General features: G+C 40.5%; 1 long non-coding RNA gene across 1 annotated transcript in view; it reads left to right on the forward strand.

Annotated features, from left to right (window-relative positions):
• Positions 1-18,261, forward strand: part of LOC125166314 (uncharacterized) — a 109,477-nt gene that overhangs the window by 60,881 nt on the left and 30,335 nt on the right. Inside the window, exon 3 of the long non-coding RNA XR_007152425.1 lies at positions 805-908. This is a non-coding gene — a long non-coding RNA (uncharacterized LOC125166314). The remainder of the gene's footprint in view (positions 1-804; positions 909-18,261) is intronic.

Raw genomic sequence — 18,261 nt, forward strand, 5'->3', positions numbered from 1 at the left:
AGAACAGATTTTTCTCCAGCCCCTTGAAGGAAAGCTAGAAAGGGATTAGGAAAAAGTGGGTGATATGGAGATAATACTTCTCCGTCTTCTCCTTAATCTCCCTACAGAAGCATATAGTAAGGGTATCTCCAGTATTAGAAGTTGTGGACGCTGGGAAGAGTATATGGAACTAAACTGAGCAGGATTTGGGTTTAAAATGATTAGATTGTTTTCACTCAATTTCAGGGTAATCATGATCTGGATAGTGGCTTTAGACACACTACATTTTAAATAAATTTTTTTGGCTAATACAAATAAATGATACACCAGGGTTTGTATGTATATATTAATTTGTGTTCTGTATGTCTGTGAAAAACTCAGTCCTTCAGTCCAGCTAACCATCCTGGTTTTTTTTCCCCCCATAGTATAAATCTAACCTGCTTTTTCTGTCTATACCAGATGATACAAAGTTCTAACTCAAATTCTGTACAGTAGTAATAAATTCACCTAGTGAGTTTATAATATTTTGCTGAGAGAATACCTTCAGGCTTTCTAAGTTTCTTCTAGCCAGGAGGCCTTTGAAAAGATGGGGTCTTTCTTTCCAACCTAGCTCTTTCTCCTTCATAGAACTCCAATCTCATCTGTCATTTCTCTAGTCCTAGCATTTAATGTTCTAGAATTAGCAAATAGAAATAGCAAATAGGTTCCTGCATTGTCTACGACATTTCCTATGACTCTGCTTTTGACTATGATCTTCACTTATCCAGAATGCCCATGCCCTTGCCATCATCTGTATAACAACATTTCAAATGTTATTTCTTCCAGGTAGACATTCCTGAAATCTCTACTTGGGCTAATGGCCTTTCCTCTGAGTTCCCTTCTGCTGTCATGATCAACACAGTGAGTGGAATAGGAGGATCTCAATATGTGTGAGTGAATGCGGTATATTCCCAAACTACATGGATTATCTTCAGTGTGTCCCTGTTTACTAGCCTCTGAGCATCTTGAGATCAGGGACTCTTATTTTGTTCATATTGTTTATATTTGCATTCCTGGAGTCCAGATACAAGCCTGGATGGAAAATGGAGGGTGCTCAATACTTTTTTGATAAGAAAAGTGACAGAGAACATTTTAATACCTTGTGAGCGATAAGAGCTAAGTCTCTTCCAGAAGACGACACAATTTCTTTGAAATATTTCCCCATGTCTGAATTCTTTAAGATGCCGAAGCTAAAAGCTCATAGATGCATGCGTTGCCATGTATCGCTAAGCATGCCCTCCTGCCTCAGGCTTTTCAGGTGGTGAAAGGGGAAAATGTTGGTGATTTACAAAGGGTTTTTACTAGTAGATACAGCTTCCTAGAACTTCAGGATACTAACTGACACGATCTGATAAAACACGAGTGTAAAGAAAGTTTTCATGAAGAATAAATCATAGAAGGAAATTTTGCTAATATCAAAGATTCATGGGGGGAAAGTTAGAACAGAAGTAGAAGGTAAATTAAGTCTACTGATCAGTGAGTCATTTGGACAGAATCATAAGGGTCCACCAATGGAAACTGTGTTTTCTTTTCACATATCATGTTTTTGATGCAGATAAGTGAGTTAAAGTAGGGATGAGAAAAACACATATGTGGGCTAAATGGCTAAATTCTACCTAAGTGCTTTGATTCATACGCCTCATTCATTCAGGACTTACTTTCATAAAATAAGCTCTGTGAGCTTTGGAGCTGGCAAAGAATGTTTGAGTTGAGTGTAAAAGATAACATTCTTGGAAAGCTTTTTGAGATATTTTAGTCTCTGTTTCAGAAATTAATATGAATAAAAATGAGAATACTTTATCTGGGAGAACATAATACCTCTGAAAGTATATATATTTAAATGATCTGGAAATTAGTTTCTTTGTTCTTACCCATTCTGCAAAACAGTAAGAATTTTGTTCCTTTGGATTCTAAAATGTAATATTCTGCTTAGTGTCAGATACCCAAGACAGCTTTGGAACCTAGGACTCAGAAAACAAGCATGGGAGTGGGCTGTTAAAACTAAAAGCAAAATAGCCTAAAACAAAACAAAATGCAAGTACTTTTAAAGAATATGCCCTATGGGAAAACTAAGAGCCAAGTGAAAATAAGCTGCTAAGATCACCCGTATAGGGAGGTGGGTGCATAATAGGACCTCACCAAATAAATGATCTCATCAGATTTTTGACATCTTGGTTTTCTGGATTATTATAATGGGTTGCCTTGCTGTTGTTCTGAAGAAAACAATCTTACTTTTCACTTACTTGCATAGAAAGCACAATTATTCATAAAAGGGGAATATCTTTGCAGAAACTTGAAAGTAGATACATCCAAATATCCAGGACTGCTAGATATGCTTAGAAAGAAAAAGGTGTGCGTTTCAGTCAGTACAAGTTTTGGCGAGTCTGTTAGGCATCACAGTTACAACACAAATCCCAGGTTTTGACTTGTGCTTCAGTAAATTCACACTCACATCATACTGTTAATATGCATGAGCTGAAAAACAAGACAGTCAAATAGAATATAAATGGGCCTGATCTTCAATAACCTTGATTTATTTTCTTAGATTTATTGCAGATTCAGCTCAAACATTGTCTAGTGTTTATATGGAATTGAACTGGTAGTAGTATAAAATGGCCATCTGGCTTGAAAGATTGCTGTAGTTTCTGAAACTTTCTCCAAGAAATACCATTTACATACACAATTTAAATTGAATAGATAGAGGGCAAGATGGCGGCTTAGGAGGACGCTGGGCTCACCGCACGTCCTGCTGATCACTTAGATTCCATCTACACCTGCCTAAATAACCCAGAAAACCGCCAGAGGATTAGCAGAACAGAGTCGCCGGAGCCAAACGCAGATGAGAGGCCCACGAAAGAGGGTAGGAAGGGCGGCGAGGCGGTGCGCGCTCCACGGACTGGCGGGAGGGAACCGGGGCGGAGGGGCGGCTCGCCGGCCAAGCAGAGCCCCCGAGTCTGGCTTGCAAAAGCGGACGGGCCGGGCGGACTGTGTTCCGACAGCAAGCGCGACTTAGCGTCTGGGAGGTCATAAGTTAACAGCTCTGCTCGGAAAGCGGGAAGGCTGGAGGACAAAGGGAGGGAGAGCTGCTGAGCCCCCTGACAACAGAGCTCAGTTTGGTGGGGAACAAGGGCACTCGCCAGCGCCATCTCCCCCGCCCATCCCCCAGCCGAAATCCCAAAGGGAACCGGTTCCTGCCAGGGAACTTGCTCGCTCCGCGCAAACACCCAACTCTGCGCTTCTGCGGAGCCAAACCTCCGGCAGCGGATCTGACTCCCTCCCGCTGCCACAGGGCCCCTCCTGAAGTGGATCACCTAAGGAGAAGCGATCTAAGCCTGCCCCTCCTGCCCCCGAGCACCGTGCCTACCCACCCCAGCTAATACGCCAGATCCCCAGCATCACAAGCCTGGCAGGGTGCAAGTAGCCCAGACGAGCCACACCACCCCACAGTGAATCCCGCCCCTAGGAGAGGGGAAGAGAAGGCACACACCAGTCTGACTGTGGCCCCAGCGGTGGGCTGGGGGCAGACATCAGGTCGGACTGCGGCCCCGCCCACCAACTCCAGTTATACACCACAGCACAGGGGAAGTGCCCTGCAGGTGCTCACCACGCCAGGGACTATCCAAAATGACCAAGCGGAAGAACTCCCCTCAGAAGAATCTCCAGGAAATAACAACAGCTAATGAGCTGATCAAAAAGGATTTAAATAATATAACAGAAAGTGAATTTAGAATAATAGTCATAAAATTAATCGCTGGGCTTGAAAACAGTATACAGGACAGCAGAGAATCTCTTGCTACAGAGATCAAGGGACTAAGGAACAGTCACGAGGAGCTGAAAAACGCTTTAAACGAAATGCATAACAAAATGGAAACCACCACAGCTCGGCTTGAAGAGGCAGAGGAGAGAATAGGTGAACTAGAAGATAAAGTTATGGAAAAAGAGGAAGCTGAGAAAAAGAGAGATAAAAAAATCCAGGAGTATGAGGGGAAAATTAGAGAACTAAGTGATACACTAAAAAGAAATAATATACGCATAATTGGTATCCCAGAGGAGGAAGAGAGAGGGAAAGGTGCTGAAGGGGTACTTGAAGAAATAATAGCTGAGAACTTCCCTGAACTGGGGAAGGAAAAAGGCATTGAAATCCAAGAGGCACAGAGAACTCCCTTCAGACGTAACTTGAATCGATCTTCTGCACGACATATCATAGTGAAACTGGCAAAATACAAGGATAAAGAGAAAATTCTGAAAGCAGCAAGGGGTAAACGTGCCCTCACATATAAAGGGAGACCTATAAGACTCGTGACTGATCTCTCTTTTGAAACTTGGCAGGCCAGAAAGAATTGGCACGAGATTTTCAGGGTGCTAGACAGAAAAAATATGCAGCCGAGAATCCTTTATCCAGCAAGTCTGTCATTTAGAATAGAAGGAGAGATAAAGGTCTTCCCAAACAAACAAAAACTGAAGGAATTTGTCACCACTAAACCAGCCCTACAAGAGATCCTAAGGGGGACCCTGTGAGACAAAGTCCCAGAGACATCACTATAAGCATAAAACATACAGACATCACAATGACTCTAAACCCGTATCTTTCTATAATAACACTGAATGTAAATGGACTAAATGCGCCAACCAAAAGACATAGGGTATCAGAATGGATAAAAAAACAAGACCCATCTATTTGCTGTCTACAAGAGACTCATTTTAGACCTGAGGACACCTTTAGATTGAGAGTGAGGGGATGGAGAACTATTTATCATGCGACTGGAAGCCAAAAGAAAGCTGGAGTAGCCATACTTATATCAGACAAACTAGACTTTAAATTAAAGGCTGTAACAAGAGATGGAGAAGGACATTATATAATAGTTACAGGGTCTATCCATCAGGAAGAGCTAACAATTATAAATGTCTATGCACCGAATACTGGAGCCCCCAAATATATAAAACAATTACTCATAAACATAAGCAACCTTATTGATAAGAATGTGGTAATTGCAGGGGACTTTAATACACCACTTACAGAAATGGATAGATCATCTAGACACACGGTCAATAAAGAAACAAGGGCCCTGAATGAGACATTGGGTCAGATGGACTTGACAGATATATTTAGAACTCTACATCCCAAAGCAACAGAATATACTTTCTTCTCGAGTGCACATGGAACATTCTCCAAGATAGATCATATACTGGGTCACAAAACAGCCCTTCATAAGTTTACAAGAATTGAAATTATACCATGCTTACTTTCAGACCACAATGCTATGAAGCTTGAAATCAACCACAGAAAAAAGTCTGGAAAACCTCCAAAAGCATGGAGGTTAAAGAACACCCTACTAACGAATGAGTGGGTCAACCAGGCAATTAGAGAAGAAATTAAAAAATATACGGAAACAAACGAAAATGAAAATACAACAATCCAAACGCTTTGGGACGCAGCAAAGGCAGTCCTGAGAGGAAAATACATTGCAATCCAGGCCTATCTCAAGAAACAAGAAAAATCCCAAATACAAAATCTAACAGCACACCTAAAGGAACTAGAAGCAGAACAGCAAAGGCAGCCTAAGCCCAGCAGAAGAAGAGAAATAATAAAGATCAGAGCAGAAATAAACAATATAGAAACTAAAAAAACTGTAGAGCAGATCAACAAAACCAAGAGTTGGTTTTTTGAAAAAATAAACAAAATTGACAAACCTCTAGCCAGGCTTCTCAAAAAGAAAAGGGAGATGACCCAAATAGATAAAATCATGAATGAAAATGGAATTATTACAACCAATCCCTCAGAGATACAAACAATTATCAGGGAATACTATGAACAATTATATGCCAACAAAGTGGACAACCTGGAAGAAATGGACAAATTCCTGAACACCCACACTCTTCCAAAACTCAATCAGGAGGAAATAGAAAGCTTGAACAGACCCATAACCAGCGAAGAAATTGAATCAGTTATCAAAAATCTCCCAATAAATAAGAGTCCAGGACCAGATGGCTTCCCAGGGGAGTTCTACCAGACGTTTAAAGCAGAGATAATACCTATCCTTCTCAAGCTATTCCAAGAAATAGAAAGGGAAGGAAAACTTCCAGACTCATTCTATGAAGCCAGTATTACTTTGATTCCTAAACCAGACAGAGACCCAGTAAAAAAAGAGAACTACAGGCCAATATCCCTGATGAATATGGATGCAAAAATTCTCAATAAGGTACTAGCAAATCGAATTCAACGGCATATAAAAAGAATTATTCACCATGATCAAGTGGGATTCATTCCTGGGATGCAGGGCTGGTTCAACATTCGCAAATCAATCAACGTGATACATCACATTAACAAAAAAAGAGAGAAGAACCATATGATCCTGTCAATCGATGCAGAAAAGGCCTTCGACAAAATCCAGCACCCTTTCTTAATAAAAACCCTTGAGAAAGTCGGGATAGAAGGAACATACTTAAAGATCATAAAAGCCATTTATGAAAAGCCCACAGCTAACATCATCCTCAACGGGGAAAAACTGAAAGCTTTTTCCCTGAGATCAGGAACACGACAAGGATGCCCACTCTCACCGCTGCTGTTTAACATAGTGCTGGAAGTTCTAGCATCAGCAATCAGACAACAAAAGGAAATCAAAGGCATCAAAATTGGCAAAGATGAAGTCAAGCTTTCACTTTTTGCAGATGACATGATATTATACATGGAAAATCCGATAGACTCCACCAAAAGGCTGCTAGAACTGATACAGGAATTCAGCAAAGTTGCAGGATACAAAATCAATGTACAGAAATCAGTTGCATTCTTAAACACTAACAATGAAGCAACAGAAAGACAAATAAAGAAACTGATCCCATTCACAATTGCACCAAGAAGCATAAAATACCTAGGAATAAATCTAACCAAAGATGTAAAGGATCTGTATGCTGAAAACTATAGAAAGCTTATGAAGGAAATTGAAGAAGATTTAAAGAAATGGAAAGACATTCCCTGCTCATGGATTGGAAAAATAAATATTGTCAAAATGTCAATACTACCCAAAGCTATCTACACATTCAATGCAATCCCAATCAAAATTGCACCAGCATTCTTCTCGAAACTAGAACAAGCAATCCTAAAATTCATATGGAACCACAAAAGGCCCCGAATAGCCAAAGGAATTTTGAAGAAGAAGACCAAAGCAGGAGGCATCACAATCCCAGACTTTAGCCTCTACTACAAAGCTGTCATCATCAAGGCAGCATGGTATTGGCACCAAAACAGACACATAGACCAATGGAATAGAATAGAAACCCCAGAACTAGACCCACAAACAAACGTATGGCCAACTAATCTTTGACAAAGCAGGAAAGAACATCCAATGGAAAAAAGACAGCCTCTTTAACAAATGGTGCTGGGAGAACTGGACAGCAACATGCAGAAGGTTGAAACTAGACCACTTTCTCACACCATTCACAAAAATAAACTCAAAATGGATAAAGGACCTAAATGTGAGACAGGAAACCATCAAAACCTTAGAGGAGAAAGCAGGAAAAGACCTCTCTGACCTCAGCCGTAGCAATCTCTTACTCGACACATCCCCAAAGGCAAGGGAATTAAAAGCAAAAGTGAATTACTGGGACCTTATGAAGATAAAAAGCTTCTGCACAGCAAAGGAAACAACCAACAAAACTAAAAGGCAACCAACGGAATGGGAAAAGATATTCGCAAATGACATATCGGACAAAGGGCTAGTATCCAAAATCTATAAAGAGCTCACCAAACTCCACACCCAAAAAACAAATAATCCAGTGAAGAAATGGGCAGAAAACATGAATAGACACTTCTCTAAAGAAGACATCCGGATGGCCAACAGGCACATGAAAAGATGTTCAGCGTCGCTCCTTATCAGGGAAATACAAATCAAAACCACACTCAGGTATCACCTCATGCCAGTCAGAGTGGCCAAAATGAACAAATCAGGAGACTATAGATGCTGGAGAGGATGTGGAGAAACGGGAACCCTCTTGCACTGTTGGTGGGAATGCAAATTGGTGCAGCCGCTCTGGAAAGCAGTGTGGAGGTTCCTCAGAAAATTAAAAATAGACCTACCCTATGACCCAGCAATAGCACTGCTAGGAATTTATCCAAGGGATACAGGAGCACTGATGCATAGGGCCACTTGTACCCCAATGTTCATAGCAGCACTCTCAACAATAGCCAAATTGAGGAGTTGCGGCAAGATGGCGGCTTAGGAGGACGCTGGGCTCACCGCACGTCCTGCTGATCACTTAGATTCCATCTACACCTGCCTAAATAACCCAGAAAACCGCCAGAGGATTAGCAGAACAGAGTCGCCGGAGCCAAACACAGACGAGAGACCCACGGAAGAGGGTAGGAAGGGCGGCGAGGCGGTGTGCGCTCCACGGACTGGCGGGAGGGAGCCGGGGCGGAGGGGCGGCTCGCCGGCCAAGCAGAGCCCCCGAGTCGGGCTTGCAAAAGCGGAGGGGCCGGGCGGACTGTGTTCCGACAGCAAGCGCGACTTAGCGTCTGGGAGGTCAGAAATTAACAGCTCTGCTCGGAAAGCGGGAAGGCTGGAGGACAAAGGGAGGGAGAGCTGCTGAGCCCCCTGACAACAGAGCTCAGTTTGGTGGGGAACAAAGGCGCTCGCCAGCGCCATTTCCCCCGCCCATCCCCCAGCCGAAATCCCAAAGGGAACTGGTTCCTGCAAGGGAACTTGCTCGCTCCGCGCAAACACCCAACTCTGCGCTTCTGCGGAGCCAAACCTCCGGCAGCGGATCTGACTCCCTCCCGCTGCCACAGGGCCCCTCCTGAAGTGGATCACCTAAGGAGAAGCGATCTAAGCCTGCCCCTCCTGCCCCCGAGCACCTTGCCTACCCACCCCAGCTAATACGCCAGATCCCCAGCATCACAAGCCTGGCAGGGTGCAAGTAGCCCAGACGAGCCACACCACCCCACAGTGAATCCCGCCCCTAGGAGAGGGGAAGAGAAGGCACACACCAGTCTGACTGTGGCCCCAGCGGTGGGCTGGGGGCAGACATCAGGTCTGACTGCGGCCCCGCCCACCAATTCCAGGTATACACCACAGCACAGGGGAAGTGCCCTGCAGGTCCTCACCACGCCAGGGACTATCCAAAATGACCAAGCGGAAGAACTCCCCTCAGAAGAATCTCCAGGAAATAACAACAGCTAATGAGCTGATCAAAAAGGATTTAAATAATATAACAGAAAGTGAATTTAGAATAATAGTCATAAAATTAATCGCTGGGCTTGAAAACAGTATACAGGACAGCAGAGAATCTCTTGCTACAGAGATCAAGGGACTAAGGAACAGTCACGAGGAGCTGAAAAACGCTTTAAACGAAATGCATAACAAAATGGAAACCACCACAGCTCGGCTTGAAGAGGCAGAGGAGAGAATAGGTGAACTAGAAGATAAAGTTATGGAAAAAGAGGAAGCTGAGAAAAAGAGAGATAAAAAAATCCAGGAGTATGAGGGGAAAATTAGAGAATTAAGTGATACACTAAAAAGAAATAATATACGCATAATTGGTATCCCAGAGGAGGAAGAGAGAGGGAAAGGTGCTGAAGGGGTACTTGAAGAAATCATAGCTGAGAACTTCCCTGAGCTGGGGAAGGAAAAAGGCATTGAAATCCAAGAGGCACAGAGAACTCCCTTCAGACGTAACTTGAATCGATCTTCTGCACGACATATCATAGTGAAACTGGCAAAATACAAGGATAAAGAGAAAATTCTGAAAGCAGCAAGGGGTAAACGTGCCCTCACATATAAAGGGAGACCTATAAGACTCGTGACTGATCTCTCTTTTGAAACTTGGCAGGCCAGAAAGAATTGGCAAGAGATTTTCAGGGTGCTAGACAGAAAAAATATGCAGCCAAGAATCCTTTATCCAGCAAGTCTGTCATTTAGAATAGAAGGAGAGATAAAAGTCTTCCCAAACAAACAAAAACTGAAGGAATTTGTCACCACTAAACCAGCCCTACAAGAGATCCTAAGGGGGACCCTGTGAGACAAAGTCCCAGAGACATCACTATAAGCATAAAACATACAGACATCACAATGACTCTAAACCCGTATCTTTCTATAATAACACTGAATGTAAATGGATTAAATGCGCCAACCAAAAGACATAGGGTATCAGAATGGATAAAAAAACAAGACCCATCTATTTGCTGTCTACAAGAGACTCATTTTAGACCTGAGGACACCTTTAGATTGAGAGTGAGGGGATGGAGAACTATTTATCATGCGACTGGAAGCCAAAAGAAAGCTGGAGTAGCCATACTTATATCAGACAAACTAGACTTTAAATTAAAGGCTGTAACAAGAGATGAAGAAGGACATTATATAATAGTTACAGGGTCTATCCATCAGGAAGAGCTAACAATTATCAATGTCTATGCACCGAATACCGGAGCCCCCAAATATATAAAACAATTACTCATAAACATAAGCAACCTTATTGATAAGAATGTGGTAATTGCAGGGGACTTTAATACACCACTTACAGAAATGGATAGATCAACTAGACACACGGTCAATAAAGAAACAAGGGCCCTGAATGAGACATTGGATGAGATGGACTTGACAGATATATTTAGAACTCTGCATCCCAAAGCAACAGAATATACTTTCTTCTCGAGTGCACATGGAACATTCTCCAAGATAGATCATATACTGGGACACAAAACAGCCCTTCATAAGTTTACAAGAATTGAAATTATACCATGCTTACTTTCAGACCACAATGCCATGAAGCTTGAAATCAACCACAGGAAAAAGTCTGGAAAACCTCCAAAAGCATGGAGGTTAAAGAACACCCTACTAACGAATGAGTGGGTCAACCAGGCAATCAGAGAAGAAATTAAAAAATATATGGAAACAAACGAAAATGAAAATACAACAATCCAAACGCTTTGGGACGCAGCAAAGGCAGTCCTGAGAGGAAAATACATTGCAATCCAGGCCTATCTCAAGAAACAAGAAAAATCCCAAATACAAAATCTAACAGCACACCTAAAGGAACTAGAAGCAGAACAGCAAAGGCAGCCTAAACCCAGCAGAAGAAGAGAAATAATAAAGATCAGAGCAGAAATAAACAATATAGAATCTAAAAAAACTGTAGAGCAGATCAACGAAACCAAGAGTTGGTTTTTTGAAAAAATAAACAAAATTGACAAACCTCTAGCGAGGCTTCTCAAAAAGAAAAGGGAGATGACCCAAATAGATAAAATCATGAATGAAAATGGAACTATTACAACCAATCCCTCAGAGATACAAACAATTATCAGGGAATACTATGAAAACTTATATGCCAACAAATTGGACAACCTGGAAGAAATGGACGAATTCCTGAACACCCACACGCTTCCAAAACTCAATCAGGAGGAAATAGAAAGCTTGAACAGACCCATAACCAGCGAAGAAATTGAATCGGTTATCAAAAATCTCCCCACAAATAAGAGTCCAGGACCAGATGGCTTCCCAGGGGAGTTCTACCAGACGTTTAAAGCAGAGATAATACCTATCCTTCTCAAGCTATTCCAAGAAATAGAAAGGGAAGGAAAACTTCCAGACTCATTCTATGAAGCCAGTATTACTTTGATTCCTAAACCAGACAGAGACCCAGTAAAAAAAGAGAACTACAGGCCAATATCCCTGATGAATATGGATGCAAAAATTCTCAATAAGATACTAGCAAATCGAATTCAACGGCATATAAAAAGAATTATTCACCATGATCAAGTGGGATTCATTCCTGGGATGCAGGGCTGGTTCAACATTCGCAAATCAATCAACGTGATACATCACATTAACAAAAAAAGAGAGAAGAACCATATGATCCTGTCAATCGATGCAGAAAAGGCCTTCGACAAAATCCAGCACCCTTTCTTAATAAAAACCCTTGAGAAAGTCGGGATAGAAGGAACATACTTAAAGATCATAAAAGCCATTTATGAAAAGCCCACAGCTAACATCATCCTCAACGGGGAAAAACTGAAAGCTTTTTCCCTGAGATCAGGAACACGACAAGGATGCCCACTCTCACCGCTGCTGTTTAACATAGTGCTGGAAGTTCTAGCATCAGCAATCAGACAACAAAAGGAAATCAAAGGCATCAAAATTGGCAAAGATGAAGTCAAGCTTTCGCTTTTTGCAGATGACATGATATTATACATGGAAAATCCGATAGACTCCACCAAAAGGCTGCTAGAACTGATACAGGAATTCAGCAAAGTTGCAGGATACAAAATCAATGTACAGAAATCAGTTGCATTCTTATACACTAACAATGAAGCAACAGAAAGACAAATAAAGAAACTGATCCCATTCACAATTGCACCAAGAAGCATAAAATACCTAGGAATAAATCTAACCAAAGATGTAAAGGATCTGTATGCTGAAAACTATAGAAAGCTTCTGAAGGAAATTGAAGAAGATTTAAAGAAATGGAAAGACATTCCCTGCTCATGGATTGGAAAAATAAATATTGTCAAAATGTCAATACTACCCAAAGCTATCTACACATTCAATGCAATCCCAATCAAAATTGCACCAGCATTCTTCTCGAAACTAGAACAAGCAATCCTAAAATTCATATGGAACCACAAAAGGCCCCGAATAGCCAAAGGAATTTTGAAGAAGAAGACCAAAGCAGGAGGCATCACAATCCCAGACTTTAGCCTCTACTACAAAGCTGTCATCATCAAGGCAGCATGGTATTGGCACCAAAACAGACACATAGACCAATGGAATAGAATAGAAACCCCAGAACTAGACCCACAAACGTATGGCCAACTCATCTTTGACAAAGCAGGAAAGAACATCCAATGGAAAAAAGACAGCCTCTTTAACAAATGGTGCTGGGAGAACTGGACAGCAACATGCAGAAGGTTGAAACTAGACCACTTTCTCACACCATTCACAAAAATAAACTCAAAATGGATAAAGGACCTAAATGTGAGACAGGAAACCATCAAAACCTTAGAGGAGAAAGCAGGAAAAGACCTCTCTGACCTCAGCCGTAGCAATCTCTTACTCGACACATCCCCAAAGGCAAGGGAATTAAAAGCAAAAGTGAATTACTGGGACCTTATGAAGATAAAAAGCTTCTGCACAGCAAAGGAAACAACCAACAAAACTAAAAGGCAACCAACGGAATGGGAAAAGATATTTGCAAATGACATATCGGACAAAGGGCTAGTATCCAAAATCTATAAAGAGCTCACCAAACTCCACACCCGAAAAACAAATAACCCAGTGAAGAAATGGGCAGAAAACATGAATAGACACTTCTCTAAAGAAGACATCCGGATGGCCAACAGACACATGAAAAGATGTTCAGCGTCGCTCCTTATCAGGGAAATACAAATCAAAACCACACTCAGGTATCACCTCACGCCAGTCAGAGTGGCCAAAATGAACAAATCAGGAGACTATAGATGCTGGAGAGGATGTGGAGAAACGGGAACCCTCTTGCACTGTTGGTGGGAATGCAAATTGGTGCAGCCGCTCTGGAAAGCAGTGTGGAGGTTCCTCAGAAAATTAAAAATAGACCTACCCTATGACCCAGCAATAGCACTGCTAGGAATTTATCCAAGGGATACAGGAGCACTGATGCATAGGGCCACTTGTACCCCAATGTTCATAGCAGCACTCTCAACAATAGCCAAATTATGGAAAGAGCCTAAATGTCCATCAACTGATGAATGGATAAAGAAATTGTGGTTTATATACACAATGGAATATTACATGGCAATGAGAAAAAATGAAATATGGCCTTTTGTAGCAACGTGGATGGAACTGGAGAGTGTGATGCTAAGTGAAATAAGCCATACAGAGAAAGACAGATACCATATGGTCTCACTCTTATGTGGATCCTGAGAAACTTAACAGGAACCCATGGGGGAGGGGAAGGAAAAAAAAAAAAAAAAAGAGGTTAGAAAGGGAGAGAGCCAAAGCATAAGAGACTGTTAAAAACTGAGAACAAACTGAGGGTTGATGGGGGGTGGGAGGGAGGAGAGGGTGGGTGATGGGTATTGAGGAGGGCACCTTTTGGGATGAGCACTGGGTGTTGTATGGAAACCAATTTGTCAATAAATTTCAGAAAAAAAAAAAAATGAGTAAACATTTAAAAAAATAAATTAGAATATATAAAAAAAAAAAAAAAAAAAAAAAAAAAAAAAAAAAAAAAAAAAAAAAAAAACAATAGCCAAATTATGGAAAGAGCCTAAATGTCCATCAACTGATGAATGGATAAAGAAATTGTGGTTTATATACACAATGGAATATTACGTGGCAATGAGAAAAAATGAAATATGGCCTTTTGTAGCAACGTGGATGGAACTGGAGAGTGTGATGCTAAGTGAAATAAGCCATACAGAGAAAGACAGATACCATATGGTTTCACTCTTATGTGGATCCTGAGAAACTTAACAGGAACCCATGGGGGAGGGGAAGGAAAAAAAAAAAGAGATTAGAATGGGAGAGAGCCAAAGCATAGGAGACTGTTGAAAACTGAGAACAAACTGAGGGTTGATGGGGGGTGGGAGGGAGGAGAGGGTGGGTGATGGGTATTGAGGAGGGCACCTTTTGCGATGAGCACTGGGTGTTGTATGGAAACCAATTTGTCAATAAATTTCAGAAAAAAAAAAGAATGAAATATAATGAATATTTTTATTAAAAAAATAAATAAATAAATAGAATAAAAATAAAAAAGACTACTTTCACTCATTTTGGTAACTGTCGTAAATGGCACACTTAAAAATTTACTCCAGGCAGTTATAATCTGATGACATAGAACACTAGCATAGTATCACTGAGTTTAGAGAATGTATTTTACATCTCTGGGCTCTGAAATATTAGCCCATGGATCATTGCCTCCATTTTCCCTTTTCCCATTTTCCAACTCCACTTTTGGTCCTGAAGCTTTTGGAAGAGAGTACCATTTCACATAAAGCTTCTACTCCCCCACCTTCTGGGCATTACTGGCAAAATCAAAACTCTTTTACCCTACAAGAAAGAGAGAGACTTCTCCCCATGTAAACATTGCTGACAGCTCTGTCCCATCCTTTGAGTTTCCTAAAAGCATCAGAAAGTTGTTTATGTATCGGTGGTTGCTGTGCTTGGAAGTGGTGCCATATTGATGTTCTTCGTCATGTGAAGGGGTTAAAGAGGTCTACCAGCTGGATGAGAGGATCGAGCACTTTCTACTGACTTCCCATAATTATGGAGACCGTCCTTAATTTTTCAACAGTACTCCTGCAGGTCCTTCCTTCATTTTGTTCAAATGGTTCAAATTGGTTCAGATTGTTCAAATTGAGCCATCCAGCTGCTGATTGCCAGCCATGTTGGTTAGCCTTCATGAATTTACTGCCTAAAGGTAATGGTTCTTACATTTTTGCCCTCAATATCCTTTTATAATATTAAAAGTTGTTGAAAACCCCAAAGAGCTTTTGTTTATGTGGGTTTATATTTATTGCTATTATATCTATCCATATTAGATGTTAACACTAAGAAAAGAAAAAGTGTTTCCTGGTTGACACTTAAAATAAAAATCATGGGGTGCCTGGATGGCTCAGTCAGTTAAGCATCCGACTCTTGATTTTGGCTTAGATCATGACCTCACGGTTCCTGAGTTTGAGCCCCACGTAGGGCTCTGCATTGACAGTGCAGAGCCTGCTTGGGATTCTCTGTCTCTTTCTAATAAATCAAACTTAATTTTTTTAAGTTTTAAATAAAAATCATAAATCTATTACATACAAATAACATATCTTTATGAAAAATAAACTATATTTCCCAAACAAAAAAATTAGTAAGAAGAGTGACATTGTTATACATTTTTACAAATCACTTTAGTGTCTATATCAATAGAAGAGAGCTGGATACTCATATCTGCATCTGCATTCAATCTGTTATGATGTTGCTTTGAATTATAGTATATGCAGAAAATCTGCCCTCACACAAATATGTAGTTGGAAAAAGGGAGGGGTATTTTAATAGTGCTTTTATGTAGTCATGGATATTCTTCTCTGATATTATAGCAAAAATCAAGAAGTGGTCATTTCTTAAGAGTGAAAATCTTAAGCCATATCAATGAACTTTCATACTCTTACTTTAAAATCTGTTCTGTCATGTGTTTTGACTGTATCTTTTATTTTATGGAATCACACATATATCCTTTTGAACATATTAGTTAATAGGATTATGAAGATCTTACAAGTATTGACATATTTCATTATTTTTGTATAAATGAGTATATTAAAATTATAAATGTTATTTAAAAATTATATTTATACATATATCTGTATACACATATACATACATGTTTACATACATACATATGTGTGTGTGTGTGTGTGTGTGTGTGTGTGTGTGTGTGTATCCGGCATTTGTGAATATCACCACCCATCTCATCAGAAGTCTTAATGTATTGAGAAGTATCCAACACAAGATGACAAATTTACCAAAAATCCTAATCTTCACTTTTGCTCTGATTTTATCATTGGTATCAAAACCTGTCAGTTGTTTTCCCTGGAGTAATAAGATCACTTCAATTCATTTTTGAGAAAATGTCTGATAAATTTCCAACTGTGAATAACTATAGCTTGTCTGTCAGTCAGTTTTTTAAATGAAAATCATGTTCCCTGAAAAAAAGCTGTTAGTACAGTTCTGACTCAAAAAAGATCACAAAATATTTTTCCTCAAGACAGCCATTACATTTTAGCAGAAGTGCTTTATGCATATTTCCCATTTCATCATACATAATATTAAAAATATATGTATTTAAAAGTTTAGAATTAATAACATTAATTCTTTTTACTGTTTCATTAAAAATTTTAAGCAAAACTAGATTGAAAAAAAACTGCAAAAGTGGGACACCTGGGTGGCTTAGTTGGTTGAGTACCGAACTCTTTGTGTGTGTGTGTGTGTGTGTGTGTGTGTGTGTGTGTGTGTGAATATTCTTTTTTTGTTGTTTATTTATTTATTTATTTATTTATAATTTACATCCAAGTTAGTTAGCATATAGTGCAACAATGATTTCAGGAGTAGGTTCCTTAATGCCCCTTACCCATTTAGCCCACCCCCCTTCCACAACCTCTCCAGTAACCCTCTCTTTGTTCTCCATATTTAAGAGTCTCTTATGTTTTCTCCCCCTCCTTGTTTTTATATTATTTTTGCTTCCCTTCCCTTATGTTAATCTGTCCTGTGTCTTAAAGTCCTCATATGAGTGAGGTCGTACGATATTTGTCTTTCCCTGACTGACTAATTTCACTTAGCGTAATACCCTCTCGTGCTCAACTCTTGATTTCAGCTCAGGGCATGATCCCAGGGTTGTGGGATTGAGCCCTGGGTCAGGCTCTGCACTGAACGTGAAGCCTGCTTGGGATTCTCTCTCTCTCGGCCCGTCCCCTGCTTGTGCTCTCTTTCTCTCTCTCTCTCTCTCTCTCTCTCAAAAAGACAAAGCAAAACTGCAAGAGCATGGCAGTGAGGGTAGAATCATTACTAGCATAGTTTGAGTGTGTTGCCTTTGAGTCGTGGTAAAGCACAAGAAGCTTTAACTCTATGGTTTTTGCACTGTGAGTATGTCACCACAATGTAAGAAGCAAATTATATCAATATTATAAAGAAAATAATTTTTACATTGCAGACCCCTGATAGGTCTCCAGAAGCTTAGGGGATCTGGAAGTCACATTTTGAGGACTGATCCCTCTTTTGGTGTGACTTTGTATTTTGACTTCCTCTCTCACTTGCTTTTTGAGTAACATAGCAGCTATTCAGAGGACATTTCGCTTGTCCTTACTGCCAGCCATTTTTCTAGATGCCAAGACAACATTGATTAGTATTGCCATGTTACTCTAAATCAGTACAGCCTATTTGCATGGTCGATGAAAAACGTCAGAAAGTCATGGAAGTGTATGTAGGTCATGTTTAACATGTAGGAATTTAATGGGAAGATAATATGTGAAGTACTTAACCCCAGGCAGGGCCTGACACATTAAGACAATAAATTGTCTCTTATGCCTTGGCTTTCAAGAAACGTTGATTGGACTTAAAAGTGGATGTGGTACTCCACCAGTCTCTCTTCGATCCACTTCTATCCAGCTGCAGGCGCTGAGGTCTACTGTCTTTAGACCAGGCCCACTTTTTCGTTCGGTCTGTATCCAGTGCATCTAAAATGAGCTGTCTGCTCAATATTTACAACTTAGCTTTGCATTAGTTTTTTAATTGTAGTTCT

Source organism: Prionailurus viverrinus, chromosome B2, assembly GCF_022837055.1.
Source record: "Prionailurus viverrinus isolate Anna chromosome B2, UM_Priviv_1.0, whole genome shotgun sequence".
NCBI classification, from domain to species: Eukaryota; Metazoa; Chordata; class Mammalia; order Carnivora; family Felidae; genus Prionailurus; species Prionailurus viverrinus.